Here is a 24456-nt window from a genome sequence, read left to right as displayed (position 1 = left end):
CCCTATAAACTACCTCCAGCACGGCTAATTCTCTCAGGTACTGGATACCTCTCTTCATAGTGGTCCATATTCCTGGACGATATGTAACATCTTCCTTGAAGGGATGCTTTTCCTTCACGCCTGACAGTAGTTGCCTCCAGAGGCTGAGGACCTGTGTCCCTTATCCAATCGCTTTGTCAATGCCCCCTTCCCTGGAAAGGAATCCCAGCTGTTTGGCTTCCTTCCCCTCTAATTCGAGGCTACTGGCCCCACTATCCCAGCATCGGAGCAGCCAGGTAACAATATGCTCGCCTGGATGATGGCATATCTCGCAACTCACTCAGGGATAAGGATCGCTTGGTTTCCGTCTCATTTACAAGTTCTTCCTCTTCCTCCTCCCCTCCTCGTGATGGCCCTGCTTTTCCATCATCCCTTTCTAAACGACCTGACTTCCGCTTCCAAGTTTAATAGAACAGAAAAGGAAGGGAAAAACATAATAATAACAATAACTGACTATTCAAAACAAGTGATGCACGATGCAACCACTCACCACCCACCAACCAATGCCCAGCCCGTCCCCAAGTGGCAATCGCCCCTCCCTGACCACACCCCAGTTTATGTACTGAGCATGACATCATATGGTATGGAATACCCTGTTGGCCAGCTGGGCCAGCTGTCCTGGCTATGCTCCCTCCCAGCCTCTTGTGCACTTGGCAGAGCATGGGAAGCTGAAAAGTCCTTGACTACTGTAAACACTACTCAGCAACAACTAAAACATCAGTGTGTTATCAACATTCTTCTCATACTAAATCCAAACCACAGCACTATACCAGCTACTAGGAAGAAATTTAACCCTATCCCAGCCAAAACCAGGACAGCGATACCAGTAGATGCAGCAGTTAAAACAACTGTTGTTATACAGAATGTATAAACACAGGAATATGGAGAACTGCATTGATGATAATATCCTTGCATACAGGGATTAGTGAGTGTCTTATGAGAGTATTGTGTCCAGTTCTGAGCACTTCAGGAAAAAGCTGAAGGAAAATTTGGTGTTAGGAAGACCTGTCTTACTGAGTGAGAACTTTAAAGCCTTAGATTTAGTTTACTTGTTCAAAAACATGATAAAATTATAATTTCATAGTTGACTACTATTATCTGCATGGGAAAGGATTTCTGATAATTCATTTTTGTAAACAAAAGCAGGCAAGATCTGCTCACTGGAAGTTGGATTTAGACAAATTTACATGTACATCTTGAACGATAAGGACAGCTAATTTCAGGGGTGCAGTAGTTCCCATGGACAGTGTTGTGCTGCAGGGCAGACCACATCATCATGACAGTCTTTTCTGCCTTATAAAATCTTAGGTTATGTTTACAATGCGCAGTGCATCACAGGTTAGAGACACCTCAGCTGGATCTAGGAGTGAACCGCAGTGGTGATACAGTTGTGCTGACACAGAGTCCATCTAAGCTCACCTCCTATTACAGTAAATTAGGTGGATCAGAACTGTACGCTAATAATGCTATATAGCATCCAGCTTTCGTAACTACAGCTTTATAGTATTTGACATGGCGCCTGTACCTCTAATCTTCATTGGACTGTGCACTGAGAATATTGCTGGGTCAGAGGATTCAGTTTCCATATTACATTGAAAGCTCAGCATATTTGGGAGCAATTTTTTTGGCTGTACCCTTCATCCAGTTCTCCCCTTCAGCTAGGATGAAATTCTCACTGAATCAGATTATCTTCTTTCTTACATTTTTTACATATTGCTATGATGCAAATCTCTTTATTTTTTTGATCTTTTTGCTGATTTGCCTCAGTGTAAAGCAAAGGAGAGCTGGAAAGGCTTGTTAGTCCCATACTGCTACACGTTAGAAACTACACTGCCACAGCAGTCCCTCAAAAAGAATTGCCATGGAAAAAATAATAATAATATGTCAAACAGTCTTTCTGCTATGCCCTGTAGTCCTGCTTAACCCTATACCTGAAGGTTTCCATTGAGCAGACACCATGCTCTAGATTTCAGTCCTATTTCACCTTTCTTTTTTTACATTTTTAACACAGACCAATTTAATCCTCTAGAGAAAGAAAGGCCAATTGTATTCAGTTTAGGGTTTTAGTCTGCTTTGATCAGCATGGATAATGAGCCATTTAAAAATGAAACAAAAAATATGAAACAGATAAGAACCTCTCCCTTGAGGTGAACGAGGTAGCCAGCGGGTCTGCGTTAGCTTGGTAGCTCATCTGTTTTATTTAGTTGGCTGAAGAGTGTCCTTTGCGCTCTGCCCCCAGAGGAGCAGGGCGAAGCATTGTGCGTTCGCCCTGTGGTAAAGGTTGTTGCACACTGCTTTTGGGGGAGCCGGCGGGGAAGAGCGGCTCTGCCCCAGAGCAGCTGCGCGCGGTCAAAGGGAAATGTCGGGAGCATGAGGCGAGGCAGGGAGGGATGGCAGGAATCAAAGTGAGCCAGCAAGCAAGGACTTTGCAACAGGAATATAGACAGTGAAAGCAGATAGCAGCAGGCCTTAATGGAGATTAAAAGAAAGAGAATTTCTGAAGGACACGGAGGGAAGAGTGGAGCCCATTGCAGGTGGCTGGGCTGAGAGCAAGCCTGGAGAAAGGGTCCTATGTTACTCTGGAGAATATTTGAAATTTGATGGAGTTTCTCCATTTCCAAACATGAAAAATGTAAAATGTGAAACCATCTCTGGGTGTTTTTTAAATGCTCACTGTAACGAGCATTATTATAATAATATTATAATAATATATAATAATAATAATAATAATAATAATAATAATAATAGAATATACAAAATGAGTGATGCACAATGCTAATTGTTCACCACCCACCGACCGATACCCAAGCAGTGATCGCTACTTCCTGGACCACGCCTCTTATTTATATGCTGAGCATGACGTCACATGGTATGGAATACCCCATTGGCCAGCTGGGCCAGCTGTCCCGGCTATGCTCCCTCCCAGCCTCTTGTGCACTTGGCAGAGCATGGGAAGCTGAGAAGTCCTTGACTACTGTAAACACTACTCAGCAACAACTAAAACATCAGTGTGTTATCAACATTATTCTCATACTAAATCCAAAACACAGCACTATACCAGCTACTAGGAAGAAAATTAACTCTACCGCAGACGAAACCAGGACAACTAGCTATGTTCCTGTTAATACAGGCCAAGATGCTGTTGACTTTTGGTGCCAGGGCATACTGCTGGCTCATGTTCAGCTTGCTGTCCAAGATCCCTAGGTCCTTTTCAGCAGAGCTGCTCCCCAGATGGAAAACCCCCAACATTTATCATTGCGAGAAGTTACTCCTTCCAAAGGTGCAGCCCTTTGCATCTGTCCTTCTTGAATTTGCAGGGATGTCCTATGATGAGATGTCAAACTGCAGAATCTTCATTATACATAATACTTAAAAATAAAACAAAATATTTTATTTCCCACTGTCAAAGAAATTTTGTAAAATCGGGAATGAAATAAAATTGCTTTTCTACTTACAAATGAGCATATTTGTTATAGAATCTGTTAGAGGTAACAAAAGCAGTACCAAAGCAAGCAATTTGTACTGATAAAGTGAGCAATATTACATCTTTTGAAATTTTCTGGTTGCTGTTGTTTTAATTTCGTAACTATAATATTACAAATAAGTTTGTGCAGTATGCTTGATTTTCAGATTGTATCTACCATTCTGTGCTCCTTTCAACGGTTTGGAGAACTTATCTTTGGCAGTCTTCACGCATTAAGAAAATTGAGCATAGCTAAGAGGCTTTTCATTAAATGGCTTGCTTCACTTTTGAAGAATACGAAACGAAACCATGGCTGAACCTCATGCTCAGTGGAAATTTTGAGGTATGGATCACAGAGCACATTGAGGAACTTTTCTTGCTATTATGGTGACAATGTGACATCACATAGCCACATTTTAAAGCAAAAAAAAATACTGTCTTTAAAAGCGTTCTGGTTACTTGTAAATTTTTGAATCTTCCTGTATCAGACTCTGCTTCCTGAGGGATGTTCCTGGGGGGATTCTTCTTATGTAAAGGAATGGATCACGGCCCTGAAATGGACTAGTATGGAGCCTGGATTCTTTACAGAATGAAACGCTGAGCTAGATTTATGCAGAGAGATTTTATGTGAGTCAATAAAAGTGTAGGAGACTTCCTAATTCAGCAGTACTTTTTGTTTTGTTGGGTTTTTTGAAAGAACATTTTTGCAGGGATGGAATACAAGTAATTTTAATTATGATAAGAATATTGTTAATATAAACTCCCTTGCACATATGTTTAAGTATTTTGCTGAATCAAACCAGGGAAAGGAAGCTTTAAATGTTTTGTGTAGTTGTTACCAGGGTACTGCCAAATGCAGAAAAAAATACCCCAGAATGACAGAGCAGTGTTCAGCTCTGAATAGGCATCTTGGAAGTATTTACTTATTAATTATGTTTCTAAGCTAGTAAGACAATGTAGAATGCACAAGGTTTGCTAACGTCTTGGGCAGGTGACAGATTACAAATTAGAAGGTATACTGAATTCAGATAATCACAGATACCTACTTCCAGACTTCAGAAAACTTGAAACTGTAGATCAGAAGAATGAGTACCACTGAAAACTGAGGATTTATTAGACATCTCAATGTTGAATTACAGAGGAATGAGTTACAAAGACTGTTCTAAAATTTATGTTAAAAAGTTCCATGAAAAAATACAGTTCCTATCATTTTATAGTTAGCCATCGCTAGCCACAAGAGAATGGAAAAGTTGAATAAAACTGCAAGGAAACACAAACTTTGTATTAACAAGAAAATTTCTATGAAAACTATTCCAGAACAACTTCCAGGAAAGCCAGTAAGAGTCATACTGGATATAGAAAAAGAAACAACCACTTCAGCAGTAAATAAGGAGAGTGTTTCACCAAGACTCTGCTTAATCTGCCACAGAATGCAACATCAGCTAGGTGTCATCATGTGCCATAGCGATTTTTAGACAAACACCTATCATATGTGAAAACCTGCAATATGTGTGTGGAGTATATGGTGTCCTTTAATACACTGTGCTGATTCAAAAAGGAATTTTAGTCAATTACTGAAAACAATTGTGTGGAACCCCACTGTAAATTCTAGTGAATACTGATATTATGTGCAGAATTAGCAGTGGAACCACAAATGGTGTAGCCTACCTTACTGCTTCATTTGAGGTCTGCTCAGTGCAACATGATGGGAGGGGAGATTACTGGGGAGCAGCACCCTGTGCCACCCACACCCTTGGACTGTGTGTGGTGCTGCACTGGAGAAAGAGCCTGCAGATTTTTAGTGGGTGATAGCAGAGTTGAGCTGTAATGGAAGGTTAGAAATAGAAAGGTTGGATAACAGAGTCATCATATCTGCTGCCAACAAGCACTCTATTTTCATGTACATGATGTCCTTTTGTTAGTTTATCCTGATCTTAGAGAAAGCAGTGTTTTAATTTACTTATTAGCTATGAACTGCAACACGTTTTTAAAAATTAATTAATTACAAAATTTAATTCATTAAAAATTAATCCATTAATAAACTATACACATTAACAAAAGGTGACCAGATATCTTAGCTCACTTACAAGAATTGGACATACTCTGTTCTTATACAAATTATTAATGAACACAGTATCAGCTCTATACAAGTTCAGAAATCAGTTTCATTTTATTTAGAAGTATCATCAGGTTATTTAATATGAACTAAACATAACTTTCCCTGTTTGTTTGGTGTTTTTTTTAATTTAAAGTAACAGAAAATGTATAATTGCTATGGGATTTGGCTCTTGCAACAATAAACAAATAATCCTTTCCCATGGAAGGGAGGATCGGAGATCTAGGACACATTTCTTTCTTACAAACTTAAAAAAAAAAATTTCTTAATGTTCATGAACCACAATTTTTCATATATTGATGTCTTTACATGTGGTGTTTTTTCCATCAGTTGACTGTCTTTGTTCAACTCTTTGGAGAAAGATTTTAATATCCTATGAAAAGGAAAATGAAATGTTAAAAGGTCATTTCATATAGCAGTCCGATCTACCTTAAAACTTGTAATACTAATGCCTGTCTTTCCATGGGGTGAGCTTTCTAACTAGTGACTAGAAGAGTTTGATGAAGAACTAACTTCAGTGGAGATGTATTACTATAAATTACACTTTCCCTAGGTTACATAAGATGTCTCCCAGAAAGGCACTAAAACTAGCACTGTCATTCAGCTTAAGCACTAATGAAAACGTAAACATACAGTGACAACTGCAGAAAGAACATTCTTCATGGCAAATTCTAAGAGAGTTACTGATGCATCACTAATATCACCGAGATGATTGTCCTGGTTCCAGCTGGGACAGGGTTAACTTTCTTCCCAGTAGCTTGGGGGGTGTGCTGTGTTTTGGGTTCGGTGCGAAAGGAGCGTTGATGGCCCATTGATGCTTTGGCTGTTGCTGGGTGATGCTTGCACCGGGAGGGGGGACCACAGCCGGGGTGGTGGACCCAGCTGGCCAATGGGGTATTCTATACCATGTGACATCATGCTCAGTATAAAAACCAGGTGGGGGGGGGGGGGGGGGCTCGGCCCCCGTTCGTGACACGCGGTCGGCGGTCGGTGAGCGGTTGTGTTGTGCATCGTTTGCTTTGTGTATTCTGTTATTGTTGTTGTTCTCATTGTTATTATTACTGTTCTACTTCATTTTATTTCAATTATTAAACTGTTTTTATCTCAGCCCGGGAGCTTTCCTACTTGTGCCCTCCCGATTCTCTCCCCCATCCCACCGGGAGGGGGTGATCGAGCGGCTGCGTGGCGTTTATTTTTGCTGGCTGGGGTTAAACCACGACAATGATGTTTTCATGTTATCCACACAACTTCATTGCCTTCAGTGCTTTTACAAAACTACAGTGTGTTAAAATGCAATTCTTAAAGTAAGCAGAGATCTTAAGCATCTGCTTAAACTTCTCAGTAAAGAGAGGTATTGAGACTGTTGTTTAAACCAGCAAATATTATTCAGAACATACAGAGACAAATTTTTCAATAAAGTTTCTTTTTTTATATGTCATATTTCAGGCTGAACTTAAACAACACTTCAAGGAAATGGAAATAAAAGCAAATAGATAACTGTAACATTTGGAATAAAACATACTCACATTTAGACATCATAGAGTTAAATTTTTGCACAGTTCTTCATTCTTTATAACACATTGTTTGATTTGTTAATTTTCAATAATTTTGTATTAGCACAATCTTCTCTATTTCCAACTTCAGCAATACTATCCATTGTGTAAATAGGATGAATAAGGAATTTGTGATTTTAAAAACTAATGTGCTGAATGTTTACTACAAAGATTAATAAGAATTTAACATTCTAGCATTTTCTAGTATTGTCAGTAAACACATTTTTCCTTTAGGAGAATAATTAACAGGCAGAATTTTTATAAAATAAATTAGTTTAAATTCAAATACATACTCCAATATGTATTTTATGCATATTTTGAAGATACAGATTTTTTTCAAAAGCAGAAACTGCCTGTATGTAATGTAATGATGTCTCACGTGCCTTGCAAAATATCAGGTGCATTTCAGTGAATACAGAACCATGTTAAAAGATAATTTTACTAGTCCTTTGTTTTAGAAGGTAGTGCTAACATTTATCTTTGAGTCTAAGAAATACTTCAGTTTAATGAGGCCTTTTTCAGCACATATTGAGTCAGAAAAAGAAGTTTCAATTCCGGTTTGACAAAAGTAAATGTTAGCAAGTAGAACCTTCAGCAAGTTCGTTATCAGTACTTATCATTACCACACAAAGTAGATGAGGATCTCAGTAAACTGTAGTGCTTCTGGCATGATAGAATGTGAATTTTATTATGAGAGTTCTAAATGTAAAGTACAAGTCTACGTTCCTGTAAAAAATAAGTTTGAGAAAGCTACTTCTGATCATTGCGGAACAAATGATATATAGAGACACATCCAATACTATCATTGTGTTCATGTGTGCGGGAAGTGAAAATTTTATGCTCTAGCAATGCCACAGAAATATATGTTAAATATATGTCTAAAAGTAAGAATGGTATGACTGAAAATTATAATCTGATGCAGAAAAGAGAGGGACAAAACAGCGTTTAAGAATGTGTTAAGAATGAAAAAAAGTTTCCTCTGGGCAGATTTTATTTATGTAACTACCAGTTTTGCAAAGGAAACCAAAACTAAATAACCTCAAAACACTGGAGAAATAGTACCCCAACAGATTTACTATGTCTGTGTTTAATGAAGCAAACTTATTGTTTCTGTTACATGAATAGATATTTTTATCATTTTTTAATGTAAGAAACAGTATTTTTCATGTATATTTGCATTTCCTAAGATTTTTTTGATGGAATACATGATAAAGAGAAGCATAACATAGATCTCTTTTAAACTAGGTATTTAAACACTGAGTTAAATTTTCCTTCTCTTGCACATTGGGACATTTAAAACACCACATGAAAAAGGTTTCTCAAGTTTCATAAGTATTACAACTACTGTCTATGAGTAGACAGTGATTCAGCAGTGCTTTTTTCTGCCAAAGCATTAAGTATTGACTATGAACTATATGGTCCACCTCATAAGCCTTACTGAACAGAATCTGTATGAACTCTCCCTAGACAGAAAACATTTTTACTCTGTTAAATGATACATAGTAATATTAAATGGCTGCTGTGAGCATAAACAGTTTTTTTTATAATTGTTCAACATACTAATAAATGCTTTTTTGATAAAGACATGTTAACTATACATTATTAGAAATCCTATTTCAGTGGAACTCCAATTTGAATGAATATCTGAGTAATGTTACTCAAATGATTAACAAAACCAACAACAATAACAGCAGTAATAATATGACAATTAATTTAGAAGGAACAAGCTTGATGCAAGGGCCTGTGTTAAATGTATTCAAAACACAGACATATAGGAATACAATGTGATATCCCTATCTTCAAAACTAGAGTTTTTTTAAAAAGGAACTAAGCAATGGCAACCAGACTATTCAGGATTTGAAAGCAGGATAAAAAATGTAACATAACATTATCAAATGCATAATAGTTTTGATATCAACAAACTGAATGCTAATTATTAAACTACCTTGTTATCCTCAGGAATTATAAGAATGTTGTCCACTCAAAATAACAGATTAGTGCAAACATCAGAAGTAGAATATATCCTAGACTCTTTATTTAAATTTATCACGATCAAAACACAGTTACTAAAATGTGTTGTTTCTGTATTACTGTATCTGTGACAGTCTCAGGATAGAAGGTAAAATTTGTAACAAGGAATAATAACAGGCCTGAAGAAGACCCCTTAATAGACCAACCTTACTAGACCAACCTATGCAGTGGAAAAAGCAGAATTGCTTACTTCTTCCAGCTGAATCAGTTGGTCTAATAAAAATATTGTCATTTATTATTAAATTTATTTAAAGACAATTTCATTCAGAATGTAATGCAGTGCATTCATAAACACACACTCACATATAGGTGTGGTCTAACTATTTTAAAGGAATAAACTTTATCTGAGAAGTGAAAAAACTGTGTTGATAATGGCAGACCACTTGAAAGTTCTAGTCAGGACCAGAAAAACTTCTAACCAGGATAGAAAAGACCAGATGAAAAAGTAATAGAATTTCCAACCTTATTCATTTGTTGGCATTTGTACTGAGGCTAACAGAAAGATCGTCATCATGTAGGATGTTACCAGCCCACTGGTATATGAACTGAGAAAACAAACTCCCTTCAAAAGACAAGCATATATCTCACCTGGAGATAATATTTTTATCAGAGATAGTATTGGTTAAAATTGAACAGGTCATTGTCCCAAATGAGTGGTTTAGAGGCCACTTAAAGAATCACCGTCAAAGGTATTAACAGAAAGTGATTTTAATAGTATCTTATAAAAGCGCGACTTAACAGAGTTTGATGGCAAGGTTCACTCTATTACTTACTATGCAGATAAAGTACACAAAGTAAAATCATGTTATAATTGAGCTAGAATGATTTGTACAGAGACCGAGGATGAAAAGGGTAAGGGAGGCCCTCCCGTTGAGTCACGAGGTTCAGAGTAGACCTGGCTGGATCCAATCTGTCTCAGACTTGGACAACGGTTTATGTCTAATATGAAAAGGGTAAGGAGACCCTCCTGTTGAGTCACGAGGTTCAGAGTAGACCTGGCTGGATCTACCCCTACTCCTGGACTTGGTCAGCGGTTTATGTCTAAGGGATTATATGTGTTTAGCAGCAGTCTAAGGTTCATTCACAGTTTTAAGGTGGATCACAAGATTTTAGCAGCACTTAATCATTAACTAATTTAACATTTACAAAGTAAGTTAGTAGAGTCTACTACAATCACAACAGTGACTTAATTACAGATTATGCTTACTATTAGTTCACACACACAGAGAAGTATATATAAATGTACAAAAGGTACCTGTTAAAAATTCTCCTCGAGTTCAGTGAAGAAATATTCATGTCAAATGTCTTGGCATTTCTCAAAAGGTGAAGGGTTGAGCCTTGAGGAGTGAAGGGTTTCAGCCCAGGTCCCATCGTCAGCTTTCGGCGACGGTCCTCCGAATATCGCAGACTCGAGAGGTCGCGAGCTCTGAGAGGCGTCCCACTCAGAGGGAGATGCTGGGCGCAGCCTGCTGTGGTCCAGGAGAGCTCAAAGGGTCTCACTTAGGACCACCGTTTATAGGTTCGCAAGATGATTGGCTTTAGTCATCCATAAATTTCCATCCTGGCTACAGTCCCAGGTGGTAGTTACTAAAAAATTCTCAAGGTTTCAGTGTTGTTCCACTTGAGCTACAACTCAGATAAAGGTATCAGGGGATGACACCTGGGCCGGACAGCAGGAGTATGTTCCCAGCCTCAGCTATGTAGAGTTTCTGATACGGTCAAGGAGCGCTCAACCGCCAGACTCAGTACACCAAGGCCGAGGTTTCATGGGAATTTCTGAGATCAACAAGCGGCCCAGGAGAGGGGGGAAATGCACCACCACAGTCATCAAGAGGCCAAAGGAATCTGGTGCCCCAACGCAAATTTTAAAAATTGTAAGCTAGATATTCCATTTATAGTTTTTAGCAAAACATTTTATTTTTCACTGTTTATGACTGCAGTAGTAGAAACATTTTAACCTTAGAAACCACACCCTAAGTTGCTATATTTATCTTGTAAAAGATCTCAGAATAACAGCACTGTGGTGATAGAGATTTTTATAGTCTGATGAATATATTATGAATATAATTAAGAAATAGCAAGTTACTCCTGGAGTATCATGTATCTTATTCAGATTTACAGTTTGTGGGACACTATGTGCCCCTGGTGGTGACCAACTCAAACTTGTGAAGACTGTTTATGTTTGATCTTTGGGCATGCGAATGCAAGCATCCTTGCATCTTTTCTCACATCATTTTCTTACACTCCATATATCACGTATTTTTGCCATAGTTCGACACATTTAATAGGTTGATACTGTGCCCCAAACTTGCCTTATGTGCAACTGTTTTAATGTACATTTACACTTAGGTGCGGGTAACAGGGAAGCTCTAGAGTATGGCAGGGAAGAACATTTGAACCTGTACTACCTCTGCATGCCCTTTTCTGCACCCTGGTTGGCCTGGGATGGAATGTGTTCTATCACATATCCCATAGTGTCTCGCAGTAAGATCCTGTTGGGAAGATAATTCAACCAGGCTCCATCCTATGGGTGGGGGAAAAGGCAATGTCACATGTGACAAGGCAGCTGAAAACCTGTAGGCAGCTATAGACCAGCAAGACAGGTATAAAAAAAATAGGTCAGGAAGCAGTGCAGTCTTTGATGGACGAGTTTTCATGGAAAACAAAACAACTGATCTAATCTACAACCTTCTATGTTGTATAACTCATCTACACTGCAAATAGGCAACATCTAAAATAATTAATGTACATGTCCTGGTTCCGGCTGGGACAGAGTTAACTTTCTTCCCAGTACCTTGGGGGGTGTGCTGTGTTTTGGGTTTGGTGTGAAAGGAGCATTGATGGCCCATTGATGCTTTGGTTGTTGCTGGGTGACGCTTGCACCGGGAGGGGGGAGCACAGCCGGGGTGGTGGACCCAGCTGGCCAATGGGGTATTCTATACCATGTGACATCATGCTCAGTATAAAAACCAGGTGTGTGGGGGGGCTCGCCCCCCGTTCGTGACACGCGGTCGGTGGTCGGTGAGCAGTTGCATTGTGCATCGTCTGCTTTGTATATTCTGTTATTGTTGTTGTTCTCATTGTTATTATTACTGTTCTACTTCATTTTATTTCAATTATTAAACTGTTTTTATCTCAACCCGGGAGCTTTCCTACTTGTGCCCTCCTGATTCTCTCCCCCATCCCACCGGAGGTGGGGGTGAGTGAGCGTCTGTGTGGGGTTTATTTGCTGGCTGGGGTTAAACCAAGACAGTACATTTCTGGGACAATGCAAATTTCAACATGTGTACTGTCCTGGTTTCGGCTGGGATAGAATTAAATTTCTTCCTAGTGCTGTGTTTTGGATTCAGTATGATAAGAATGTTGATAACACACTGATGTTTTCAGTTGTTGCTAAGTACCTTGTCAAGGACAACTATCCTCTGCTACCAAGCTAGACTGGGAGGAGGGAACACAGCCAGGATAGCTAGCCCAGCTGGCCAATGGGGTATTCCATACCATGTAACGTCATGCTCAGTATATGAATGGTAGGCGTGATCCAGGAAGTACCGATCGCTACTTGGTTATCGGTCAGCGCAGGTGGTGAGCAATTGCATTGTGCATCACTCATTTTGTATATTCTATCATTATATTATTATTTTCCCTTTTCTGTTCTATTAAACTGTCTTTATCTCAACCCAGGAGTTTTTCTTACTCTTACCCTTCTGATTCTCTCCCCATCCCATGGTGGTTGGGGGGGGGAGCGAGCGAGCGGCTGCGTGATATTTGGCTGCCTGCCAGGTTAAACCACAACATTACTTACAAAGTTCTTGGTCTCAGAAAGCAATGCTTACAGGAAGCTTGTATTCTTTATACCTGTTGATCAAGTCTTGAATGAAAGGATGTTTCAAAAGGAGTGCAATTGGAATGGGTGTCAGATCTTCAGTGCCTAATTCTTTGTATATTTTGATCCTAGAATCATAGAATCATTAAGGTTGGAAAAGACCTCTAAGATCATCGAGACCAACCGTCAACCCAACACCACCATGTCCACTAAACCATGTCCCTAAGCGCCACAACTACACATCTTTTAAATTGATGTGTGAATTGATGGAAGTACCTGCTAGCAAATATAGTCTTCTAAAATCTTATGATCTATCTTAAGGTTGTGAATGAATCTTAGACTGCTGCTAAACACATATAATCCCTTAGACATATACCGTTGACCAAATCTGGGATTAGGGGTAGATCTAGCTGGGTCTACTCTGAACCTCGTGACTCGACGGGACGGTCTTCCGTAACCTTTTCATTCTCGGCCTCTGTATAAATCATCCCAACTCAATTCTAACACGATACCCTGGTTTCGGCTGGGATAGAGTTAATTTTCTTGCTAATAGCTGGTATAGTGCTGTGTTTTGGATTTAGTATGAGAATAATGTTGATAACACACTGATGTTTTAGTTGTTGCTGAGTAGTGTTTACATCAGCCAAGGACTTCTCAGTTTCCCATGCTCTCTTCCTTTGTATGCTTCATCCATGTAGTAAGTGATAGAGTGAACCTTGCCATCAAACTCTGCTAAGTCGCGCTTTTATAAATTTCTGTTAAAATCACTTTCTGCTATACCGTCAACAGTGATTCTTTCAGTGGCCTCTAAACCACTCATTCGCGACAGGTGGTTACAGCAATGGAAGCAGAACAACTGGCAGCACAGAGGCAAACCCATCTGGGCTGCCGCATTGTGGCAAGATATTGCTGCCCGGATCGAGAACCTGGCTGTAAAAGTACGTCACGTAGATGCTCACGTACCCAAGAGTTGGGCCACTGAAGAGCATCAAAACAACCAGCAGGTGGACCAGGCTGCTAAGATTGAAGTGGCTCAGGTGGATCTGGACTGGCAACATAAGGGTGAATTATTTATAGCTAGGTGGGCCCATGATGCCTCAGGCCATCAAGGAAGTGATGCAACATATAGATGGGGTCGTGATCGAGGGATGGACTCGACCATGGACGCTATTGCACAGGTTATCCATGAATGTGAAACGTGCGCTGCAATCAAGCAAGCCAAGTGAGTAAAGCCTCTTTGGTATGGAGGACGATGGTTGAAATATAAATATGGGGAGGCCTGGCAGATTGATTATATCACACTCCTACAAACCCGCCAAGGCAAGGGCTATGTGCTCACCATGGTGGAAGCAACCACCAGATGGCTGGAAACATATCCCGTGCCCCGTGCCCCATGCCACCACCCAGAACACTATCCTGGGCGTTGAAAAGTAAGTCTCACGGCGACATGGCACCCCAGAAAGAATTGAGTCAGACAACGGGACTCATTTCTGAAACACCCTCATAGACACCTGGGCCAAAGAGCATGGCATTGAGTGGGTCTATCACATCCCCTATCATGCACCAGCCTCCGGGAAAATCAAACGATACAATGGACTGCTAAAGACTACGCTGAGAGCAATGGGTGGTGGGACATTCAAGCATTGGGACACACATTTAGCAAAAGCCACCTGGTTAGTCAACACTAGGGGATCTGTCACTCGAGCTGGCCCTGCCCAATCCAAACCCTTATGTGCTGTAGATGGAGATAAAGTCCCTGTCGTGCACATAAGAAATATGCTGGGGAAGACAGTCTGGGTTACTCCTGCCTCTGGCAAGGGAAAACCCATCCGTGGGATTGCTTTTGCTCAAGGACCTGGGTGCACTTGGTGGGTAATGCGAAAGGATGGGGAAGTCCGTTGTGTACCTCAAGGGGATTTGATTTTGGGTGAAAATAGCCAATGAACTGAATTGTATGATCTTAATTGCTATATAATACTGTATGGCATCACTTCTGTGGTTGCTATATGTCATATCAACGGTATTGCAGTAAAAATCACCCAGATTAATGAAGAATGAACTTTGTTGAAACCGAGCAAAGTGCAGTGGTGATGGAACCAGAACTGGCTTCAGCATGCAACAATCCAACACCACACACCATCTTTCCTGCCCTGAAAGACTGTTATATGAGAGATGGAGTCCAAAGTTGTGGACTAAATGAACTCAATGGACATTTTAGAGGGATGGCCCATGGTCTAAGGGAATGATATCTGTATGTATATATATCAAAAGACAAGAAAAGTGGTAGTGATTAATTGGAATGTGTTGGAAAGTGTAGGACCTGGGTATTATGTAGATGGTATAGAATAAGGGGTGGATACTGTCCTGGTTTCAGCTGGGATAGAGTTAATTTTCTTCCTAGTAGCTGGTATAGTGCTGTGTTTTGTATTTTGTATGAGAATAATTTTGAGAACACACTGATGTTTTAGTTGTTGCTAAGTAGTCTTTACACGAAGTCAAGAACTTTTCAGCTTCCCATGCTCTGCCAGGTGTACAAGAAGCTGGGAGGGGGCACAGCCAGGACAGCTGACCCAAACTGGCCAACGGGGTATTCCATACCATATGACGTCATGCTCAGTATATAAACTGGGGGGAGTTGGCCGGGGGCAGCGATCGCTGCTCGGGAGCTGGCTGGGCGTCTGTTGGCAGGTTGTGAGCTGTTGCTTCACTTTTTTTTCCTAGGTTTTGTTCCTCTCTTTGTCTCTCTCTTGTTGTTTTCCTCTTCATTACAATTTATTATTATGGTTGTTATTTTTGTCATTGTTACTGTTATTACTATTATTATTATTATTATTTTATGTCAAGTATTAAACTGTTCTTATCTCGACCCATGAGTTTTCTTACTTCTGTCCTTCCAATTCTCTCCCCCATCCCACTGTGGGGGGGAGGGTGAGCAAGCAGCTGTGTGGTGCTTAGTTGCCGACTGGGATTAAACCACGATAGGAGAACTTTGCTAAAAGACGAAAAATGTATTCTTAATATTCTTACATGAAACTTGTTTCCTGAAAAACCTTGCTGAACTGTGCGACGGTTTAAATAGAAGCTGTCTTTAACGAAAAGAATGGATCAAAGAATTTTGTAATTTTCCATGTATTCGGGGTATGAAAAACAATCTTCATTTGCAAAAATTCCTTATTGGAAAAATTCTAGAAATATTTAATTAAAGTAGAGCTGGTGAGTGTGGCGATTAAGGGCACGGACTCCATCTGAGAGGGAACGAAGACGAAGACGAAGACCTTTATTATGCAGCACAAGCGCCTTTTATACCTCACATTATGCCACATATACACTTCAAAGAATCCCCTAGTACATCCCCTAAGCAAAGGTCATCTCTAACTCGTGATCGACACTCTTCTGCTAATTTCCTTATCTTTTGTCACGCCCTCAGAACCGCGAGCTGTCACATCTTACCTCCCTTTTTCGTACGGCTTCTTTCACTTCCCATCTTCCCACGGCTTCTTGTTTACCAACGCTATGATACTGCTTGTACTCTCAGACATTGATTCCTCCACATCTCCCCCTTTTTCTTTTACAACAAACACTGAGCTAATTGACTTTTCTATCATTCGTTTTACACATTGCCACAAACATGGTACACACACAAGAATACATTCAAATACAATCAAACGTATAATTCCCAGTTCAATCAAACTCCTTACCCATTTTGCCAAGCCCCAATAATTCTATCTCTTGTGGCTCTACACTCAGGGCCGGACGGTACACCAAACATCCATCCCAATTGTCAGTCACATTGCGGCCGCCATTACAAAGTGTTGCATGCGGCTCCGTGAGACCTAGGGTCCAATTGTCCCACGGGAGTCCCACTAAGCAGGTGGAAAAAGGATCTCCAGGCGACGAGAGCGAAAGGCAAATGGTGTCCTGGCCTGTCTGATTCGCAAGGGCGATCCAGACGTTCTCTTTGGGCTGCGGTGGGGCCCAAAACGCACTTACGCCTGCGACAACGGTGAAAAAGACGGCTTGACGAACCGCGCTGGTACCCATCTTGGTCCTCGATCTGTGGAGACACAAGCGTACCCTCGACCCCAGGTTATCAATGAAAATGGGCCTTCCCACTCATGAGATTCCAGGTTTCTCACCTTTACCCATGCCTTGCCCCTTATGATTGCCTCACGACCTTCAACAGAATCAAAATGTCTGCAAATCAGGGGTCCACCTTCCTCAGCCCACCGATTGAGAAAATTAAGAACATAAAGGCTTTTGCCAATCTTTCCTGTGGGGTTAAGTCCCCTACTCCTCCTTTTTGTTTTGTTAACATGTCTTTGAGCGAACGGTGCGCGCGCTCAACAATGGCTTGCCCTGTGGGGCTGTGTGGAATTCCCGTGATATGAGTGATTCCCCACGTTTGCAGGAAGGTCCGTGTGGCTTGGGCAACGTACCCGGGGCCGTTATCTGTTTTTATTTTGCTCGGTACTCCGAGAATGGAAAAAGCAAGAAGAAAATGTTTTCGGACATCCCGGGACTTTTCCCCAGTGTGGGTTGTGGCTGCAATTGCTCCCGAAAATGTATCCACTGAGACGTGGACACATTTGAGTCGACCAAAGTCGGGAAGATGTGTAACATCAGTCTGCCAAAGTTCGAGCGCCTGCAAGCCATGAGGGTTGACTCCCCCCAGCTGTGGAGGGCCCGCACACTGGCACTCAGGTCATGCAGTGACAATTTGGCGTGCTTGTGTAAGTGGTAAATGAAACATTCTAGCCAAGGCCTTAGTGTTCTGATGATAAAAGTCATGTGAACGCCTCGCTTGCTCAAATTTCCCCGGGACAACAACAGGCCCTGCAAGCGAATCAGCCAACCGGTTTCCCTCAACCAGGGGCCCTGGCAATGCAGTATGAGATCTGATATGCAATATAAAAAAAAAGGATGGATCCTTCGATGAATGCATTCTCTGAGGGTTTTAAACAGAGCAAAAAGCTGGGCATTATTTACATCTTTCAAATGAGCAAACTCCATGCGGGACACTACCCCTGCAACATATGCAGAGTCAGTCACGATGTTGATGGGGCATTGCCATTTGTCAAACACTCGTACCACTGCCGCCAACTCCACGATTTGTGGTGAACCTTCTTGTTTCCGAATATCAGATTGCCATTGATCGTGGTCGTCTTTCCAGACAAGGACAGACTTACCCGTGCGCCCGGACCCATCCGTGAAGACCGTTAGAGCGTCCAAAGGGGTCAAGCTACATTTCGGCAATTGCTGCAGTGGTAGCGGGGACTGCAGCCATTTATGACTGGGTGGGTGAATAGAAATCGCTCCTGTAAAACCTTCCATAGCCATTTGAAAAGGTACAGACATTTGCATCAACCAAGTTAACATAGGCATCACGACAGGAATGTAAATGGTATGCGGCTCTTTTCCGCACAGCGCTATCAACCGTTGCCTCCCTCTCATAACCAGGGATGCAAACATTTCTGCTCTAGTGGTGATGGTTTTTCCAAATTGATGGGGAAGAAACACCCATTCTATGACCAACAACTGTTCGCCGCTGGGTATTGGCTTCCATTGAAACAACAAACCATATGGTTGGAAGTCAGTGTTCACTATTGCTAACTGAAAAGGAAGCTCTGGATCACAGCGCTGTGCTTGCCGAGCCGATATCATTGTAGCAATCCGCTGCAACGCTTGCTGAGCCTCGGGGGTTAACGTTCGTCGAGACCCCAACGCAGGATCACCTTTTAGCAAATTAAACAGAGGTCTCAACAGCTCGTTGTTGATTCCCAACAGAGGCCTTACCCAATTGATGGTTCCCAATAATTTCTGCAAATCAGTCAGGGTGTGGACCTGACTACTGATCTTGAGCCCTTGCGGTATCACAGTTTGCTCAGTAATGCGCCACCCTAGATATTTCCAGGGAGCGGTCTGCTGCACCTTTTCTGGGGCAACTATCAAGCCGTTGCGCTGGAGGCTCGTTACAACAACCTCCATGGCCCCTCGTATCATGGCCTCAGAGGGGGTTGCTACAAGGATATCATCCATATAATGATAAATTACAACTTCAGGCAATTGGGCGCGGGCTGGACTAAGGGCCCGTGCCACGAACCATTGACATATGGTGGGACTATTTTTCATGCCTTGCGGGAGCACCGTCCAATGGTACCGTTGACTCGGCTGGGCTACATTGGTCGCGGGTACAGTAAAAGCAAACCGCGGCGCGTCATCTGGGTGTAGCGGAATGGTAAAAAAACAGTCATTAAGGTCTATTATAGTGATGTGCCAGTTCATAGGTATCATGGTTGGTGAAGGGAGACCTGGCTGTAGAGCTCCCATGTCCTCTATAGCCTCATTTATACATCTTAGATCGTGAAGGAGCCTCCACTTTCCTGATTTCTTCCGGATGACAAAAACTGGTGAGTTCCATGGGCTCGTGGATGGCACAATGTGCCCAGCACGCAGCTGCTCAGCAACTAGGTCCTGCAAGTGATGCAGCTTGTCCGTGGGGAGGGGCCACTGATCCACCCATATAGGCTTTTCACAGGACCATTGCAACTTCAGGGTGTGCTGCCGATCAGTAGCCCCTAGGATAAATTTGTCCCCAGCATGATTGCCCACTGTGACAAACAGTCTCGTCCCCATAGCGTGAGAGGAACCGGAAGAACGAACGGTCGGACATTGGCCCGCCGACCCTCCGGTCCCTCGATTTGAATTAATTGAACACTCTGCAGTGGTGCTGTTTGCCCTCCGATACCTGTAAGGGCAATCGGGACCTGTTTCGTCGGCCATTGAGCTGGCCAGTGTGACTGCGCAATGACTGTCATGTCAGCTCCGGTATCAATAAGGCCGCTGATGCGCACAGACTGCTGAGGGTCACCACCTGACAGGCAGCAAGTCAGTTGCGGTCGCCCCGCAGCGACAGGCTGCGTCCACCACAGTTGTGGCATGCCGGTGGAACCAAAACCTTCACCCGCCCATTCCTGAGGCTCCGCCGCAGGAGGGGCAGCTCGAAAGTGGACGAGCTGTGCTATTTGAGCTCCTGCCAGCACGTAACAGGGCGGAGTAGGCGTCCACAACATGATTTTAATTTCTCCCTTATAGCCTGCATTGATAACCCCAGGGAGAACGAACAAGCCCTGTAACGTGGCAGATGAACGTCCCAATAAGAGCACACTGTAACCGCCACCTAGCGGCCCCCACACTCCGGTGGGCACCGCTTGAACAGCCGTAGAAGTCAGGTTCACTGGGTGGGAGGGGGCCAAGTCCACGCTGGCACTTCCCTGTGTCCGGGCGGATAATTCGGAGGCACGGATGCCGGCGGGGGGCTGGGGGCAGCTTGCATCATCGCATGGGGGGCTGCTTGTGTCATCGCGTGGCCCCTCCCCGCGCTTCTGCGACTATTTCCCTGGATAGGCTGACCGTCTTTATCATACCGCGACCGGCATTGATTCGCAAAGTGCCGGCCCTTCCTACATTTTGGACACGTTCCCAGTTGTGAGTCAGCCAGTTCCCGTCTCCACCTGCCTGCCTGCAGGCACTGTCTCTTAAAGTGACCAGGACGGCCACAGGTGAAGCACGTCTGTTGACTAAACTTAATGTTTGCAAAAGCAGCAGCCATCGCCACAGCCTGGTGCTCCGTGGTCCCCACACGGTTGCATTCCTCTATCATTTCAACTACCGTAGGGTTTTTTAACGGACGGAGCACCTTCTGGCAATCCGCGTTAGCGTTTTCAATCGCCAATTTTTGTAATAATATTTGCCGCGCTTCCTCATTCTCTACTTGTTTGCCCAAAGCATCTTTTAATGTCTCGATAAATTTCATATACGGTTCCTGCGGTCCCCGCCTAATATTAGTAAACCAGCGTTGGGGCTTCCCTGCATCGGGGACCTTCATAAATGCTAGGTAGGCAAGATTCTTTGAATCATTTAGGGCTTCCATCGGGAGTTGTGCCTGGGCATGGGCAGTGGCATATCGACCCTCTCCTACCAATGCGTCAACTCCCAAGAATCTCAGTGGATCTGCCGCGAGCCACCCCAAATAGTCCAGGACTTTGGCCTCACAGAGTCACCGCCACTCCCCATTCCAGAGCATAAACTGAGCAGAGGAGAGCAACAATTGCGCCAGTGTTTTACAATCGTGCGGACATAACGTATAACTCCTCATGACTGACCCTAGCATGTTCGCAGAGTAGGGGGCACTGAGGCCAAATTCAATCACTCCCCTTCTCAACTCCTTCACTACTTGGAAACTCAGAGCCTCCCACCGGGGCCTGTGATGAGCTTCGTAAATCACCGGGAACGCCCGGACCTCGCGGAACTTAACCGCGAGGTCAGAGTCCCCTTCTTTCTCTGCCTCCCTTTGAATCCCCTTCCACACATCATGCAGATGCAGGGGATATAAATCCAGCTCTTTCCCTGGGTCGACCGGCCCCGGATCGAATGGTTTGGGATCATCACTGTCGCTACCCTTCTCCTCCCAGGCAGCCACCACTCCAGCCTCAGTGGTCGGGGGCACAGAAGGCTCTTTGGCCACAGATGCACTCCCTCCTGAGTTTTCACCTCTCAGCTTGTCTTTAGCACTGACATGCTTTTTTAGGGTCTCATACAGAGTCCTCCAAGGCGCTAGCAGCCCTGCAGCCACCGAGTCCGAACGAGTGGCAGCATCCCAAAGCTGGGTGCCTGCTTCATCCCAAATTTTTAGGTCATAAATGTTAGTAGAATCGACTCCCTTAACGGTGGTTGTCACCCACTTCAGGAGTCGTCTCAAGTCCCCATAATCCATGGTTACTTGATATTTCTTCAGGATCAATTCCATGGTCCTGCAAACAGTTTTTTCCTCCTTTGTCATGTTTGAACCCATGACTACCGTCCCTCGCTGCTCACCTCTGTCCTGCAGAGACGATTACGCGACGTCGCTATCCTGTTTCCTTTCAACAGCTTTTATCCCGTTTCCTTTCAACAGCTTTTATCCCGTTTCCTTTCAACGGCTTTGCAGTTCAGCGGGGCTCGCCACTGGATCGGCAATTGCCAACTTTATGGCCCTTCAGACAGAGTGTCCCTGTTCGGGCGCCATTTGTGGTGATTAAGGGCACGGACTCCGTCTGAGAGGGAACGAAGATGAAGACGAAGACCTTTATTATGCAGCACAAGCGCCTTTTATACCTCACATTATGCCACGTATGCACTTCAAAGAATCCCCTAGTACATCCCCTAAGCAAAGGTCATCTCTAACTCGTGATCGACACTCTTCTGCTAATTTCCTTATCTTTTGTCACGCCCTCAGAACCGCGAGCTGTCACGTCTTACCTCCCTTTTTCGTACGGCTTCTTTCACTTCCCATCTTCCCACGGCTTCTTGTTTACCAACGCTATGATACTGCTTGTACTCTCAGACATTGATTCCTCCACAGGTGAGCCCAAACTAAAATACTTATTTCTGTTTGGGGCAAATTTTTTGTCTTATAGGTACAGTGTCAAGCAAGTTAATAGTAGTCAAAGTGCTCACAGAATAGTTTCTTTAGAACAGGAAGGATTTTCACTCGAAATTAATTTATGGGGAAAGTAGGAAATGAAATTAAAAAGTAAGCTTAATTAGCCTGATTTGTGTAACTATGGATAAGATAGATATTAGGCCTTCAATTTCCTGAAGACAATTTTCACTAGAAAGCACCCTCAAAAAACAGAACATTTAAAATTCAGACTGAATTTCTGAATGTGAATAAACCCACCAATACATCATTCAATTCAGAGAGTTTGACAAAAGAACATTATTCAAAAGAGAAAAGAATTATAACCTGTATATAGTATTCCTGTGTAACAAAGCCTGATCCAGCTACATCAAAAGACTTGAAGCTATGTAGAGTTTTGAGAAGTTGTGTCACAGATGGCACTGGCCAAGGCTGTGCTGCTGCTAGCAAGAATCTGCGCCAGTCAGTAAGTTCTGAGTTCACTGTGAATGCAGATGCCAGATTTTGTAACTATAAAAATAAAATAATAAATATTGTCAAATATGCATGCATAAACATACATTTTCTATATACTGTGTATCCTTAGGTCTTTTTCCTGTTTAGGATGGACAAGGTTCTGCAGTGAGATTTCAAAGATGTATAAAGGACAGGGAGTTCTTTCTACTTCTTCCTTGTCTGCTTCGATGCAGTTATACCAATACATTTATGAAATTTACAGCTTATAGTTACTTTACAGTCTTTCCAATGCAAGCACAAGCATAGTTCTACTTAGTAAATAAGAGCCTTCATATGGCAAAACCACTGATCTTTTTCCCACAGCCCACAAATGCTTGTGCCCCATGTCCTCATGACAGAAGCATCTGTGGTTCATCCCAAACCCTTGGAACACTGTTTCCCTCAAACATAAACATAAAATAACCACCCTTTTGCCTCTTCTCCCTGTACAGTAAACAGCTGAGTCCTGAGGGAAAGTAAGATCCTTACAAATTAAGACCAAGACTCTGATTTCATTCAAAATGCATAGCTAGCTCTGTATCACTAAATAAAACAGGCCACAGACCTCTGTCTGTCACTGAGGCCAATTGGCATGTGCAGTTGGTATCCATCTAAATAAATACTTTGACTCCCTAAATAGGGGTCTATATCTAAGCTGCCTGTGAGATAACAGTATGTGCTAACCCCCGAACCATGCTCCATCTGGGAGAGCGCTAGGAATTGAACTGACAATTTAGCAGCATGAGTACAAAATCTAGTAAATGCTTAAGCCTGTGCCTTGGCCCTATTTTGCTTACTCTTACAGGTGTCCACCATGTGGCTTTTCTCTGCTCCAGCATTATTTTCAGTTAGAAAAAAGTAGTAGTAGAAAAGCTGCTTTGCAGCTTACCATGTGTCTTTTTACCACTGAAGACGTAGTATGTGGATAGCAGGGTGGGGTACAGAACACAAATAGGGGAATATATGTAAGATCTCCTGACACAGCATTGGGAAGGTGGTATCAGATGGAGAGAACAAAACTGGCACAGTTCATTTCTGCACTGTTGGTGTGGTGAGAACCTACTATGTACCTCTATACTATATTCCACCCCACATCCAGATTTTCTTGTCAAGGGAAGTGTCTGGTTTGCTCCAGACTGAAGCAATGTGTTTACAGGAATAAGGGCCTGGGGCAACACAGTGAGACGATTTGATAATGTTGTAGATGCCACCTGCCCTAACATTGGCAGGTACAGTACCGCTTACTATAATTTGAAAACTTATTTGAAATTCTATTAATTCACACAATGCAAAGATGAAAAGGTGAGTTCAGTTCAGAATAGCTTGTGCAGAATAAACATATACCTTAGCTTATGCTTCATTCATTTCCTGTTGTATGCAAGTTCTTGCTTTCACTATAAATTTAAAAGTCTCATTTTAAAATGGAGCTTTTAAGGAAACACTTTTTAAGGAAATTCTTTTATTAAAAAAAAAATAATA

Source organism: Calonectris borealis, chromosome W, assembly GCF_964195595.1.
Source record: "Calonectris borealis chromosome W, bCalBor7.hap1.2, whole genome shotgun sequence".
Taxonomy (NCBI): domain Eukaryota; kingdom Metazoa; phylum Chordata; class Aves; order Procellariiformes; family Procellariidae; genus Calonectris; species Calonectris borealis.
Note: the sequence above shows the minus strand (reverse complement) of the source record.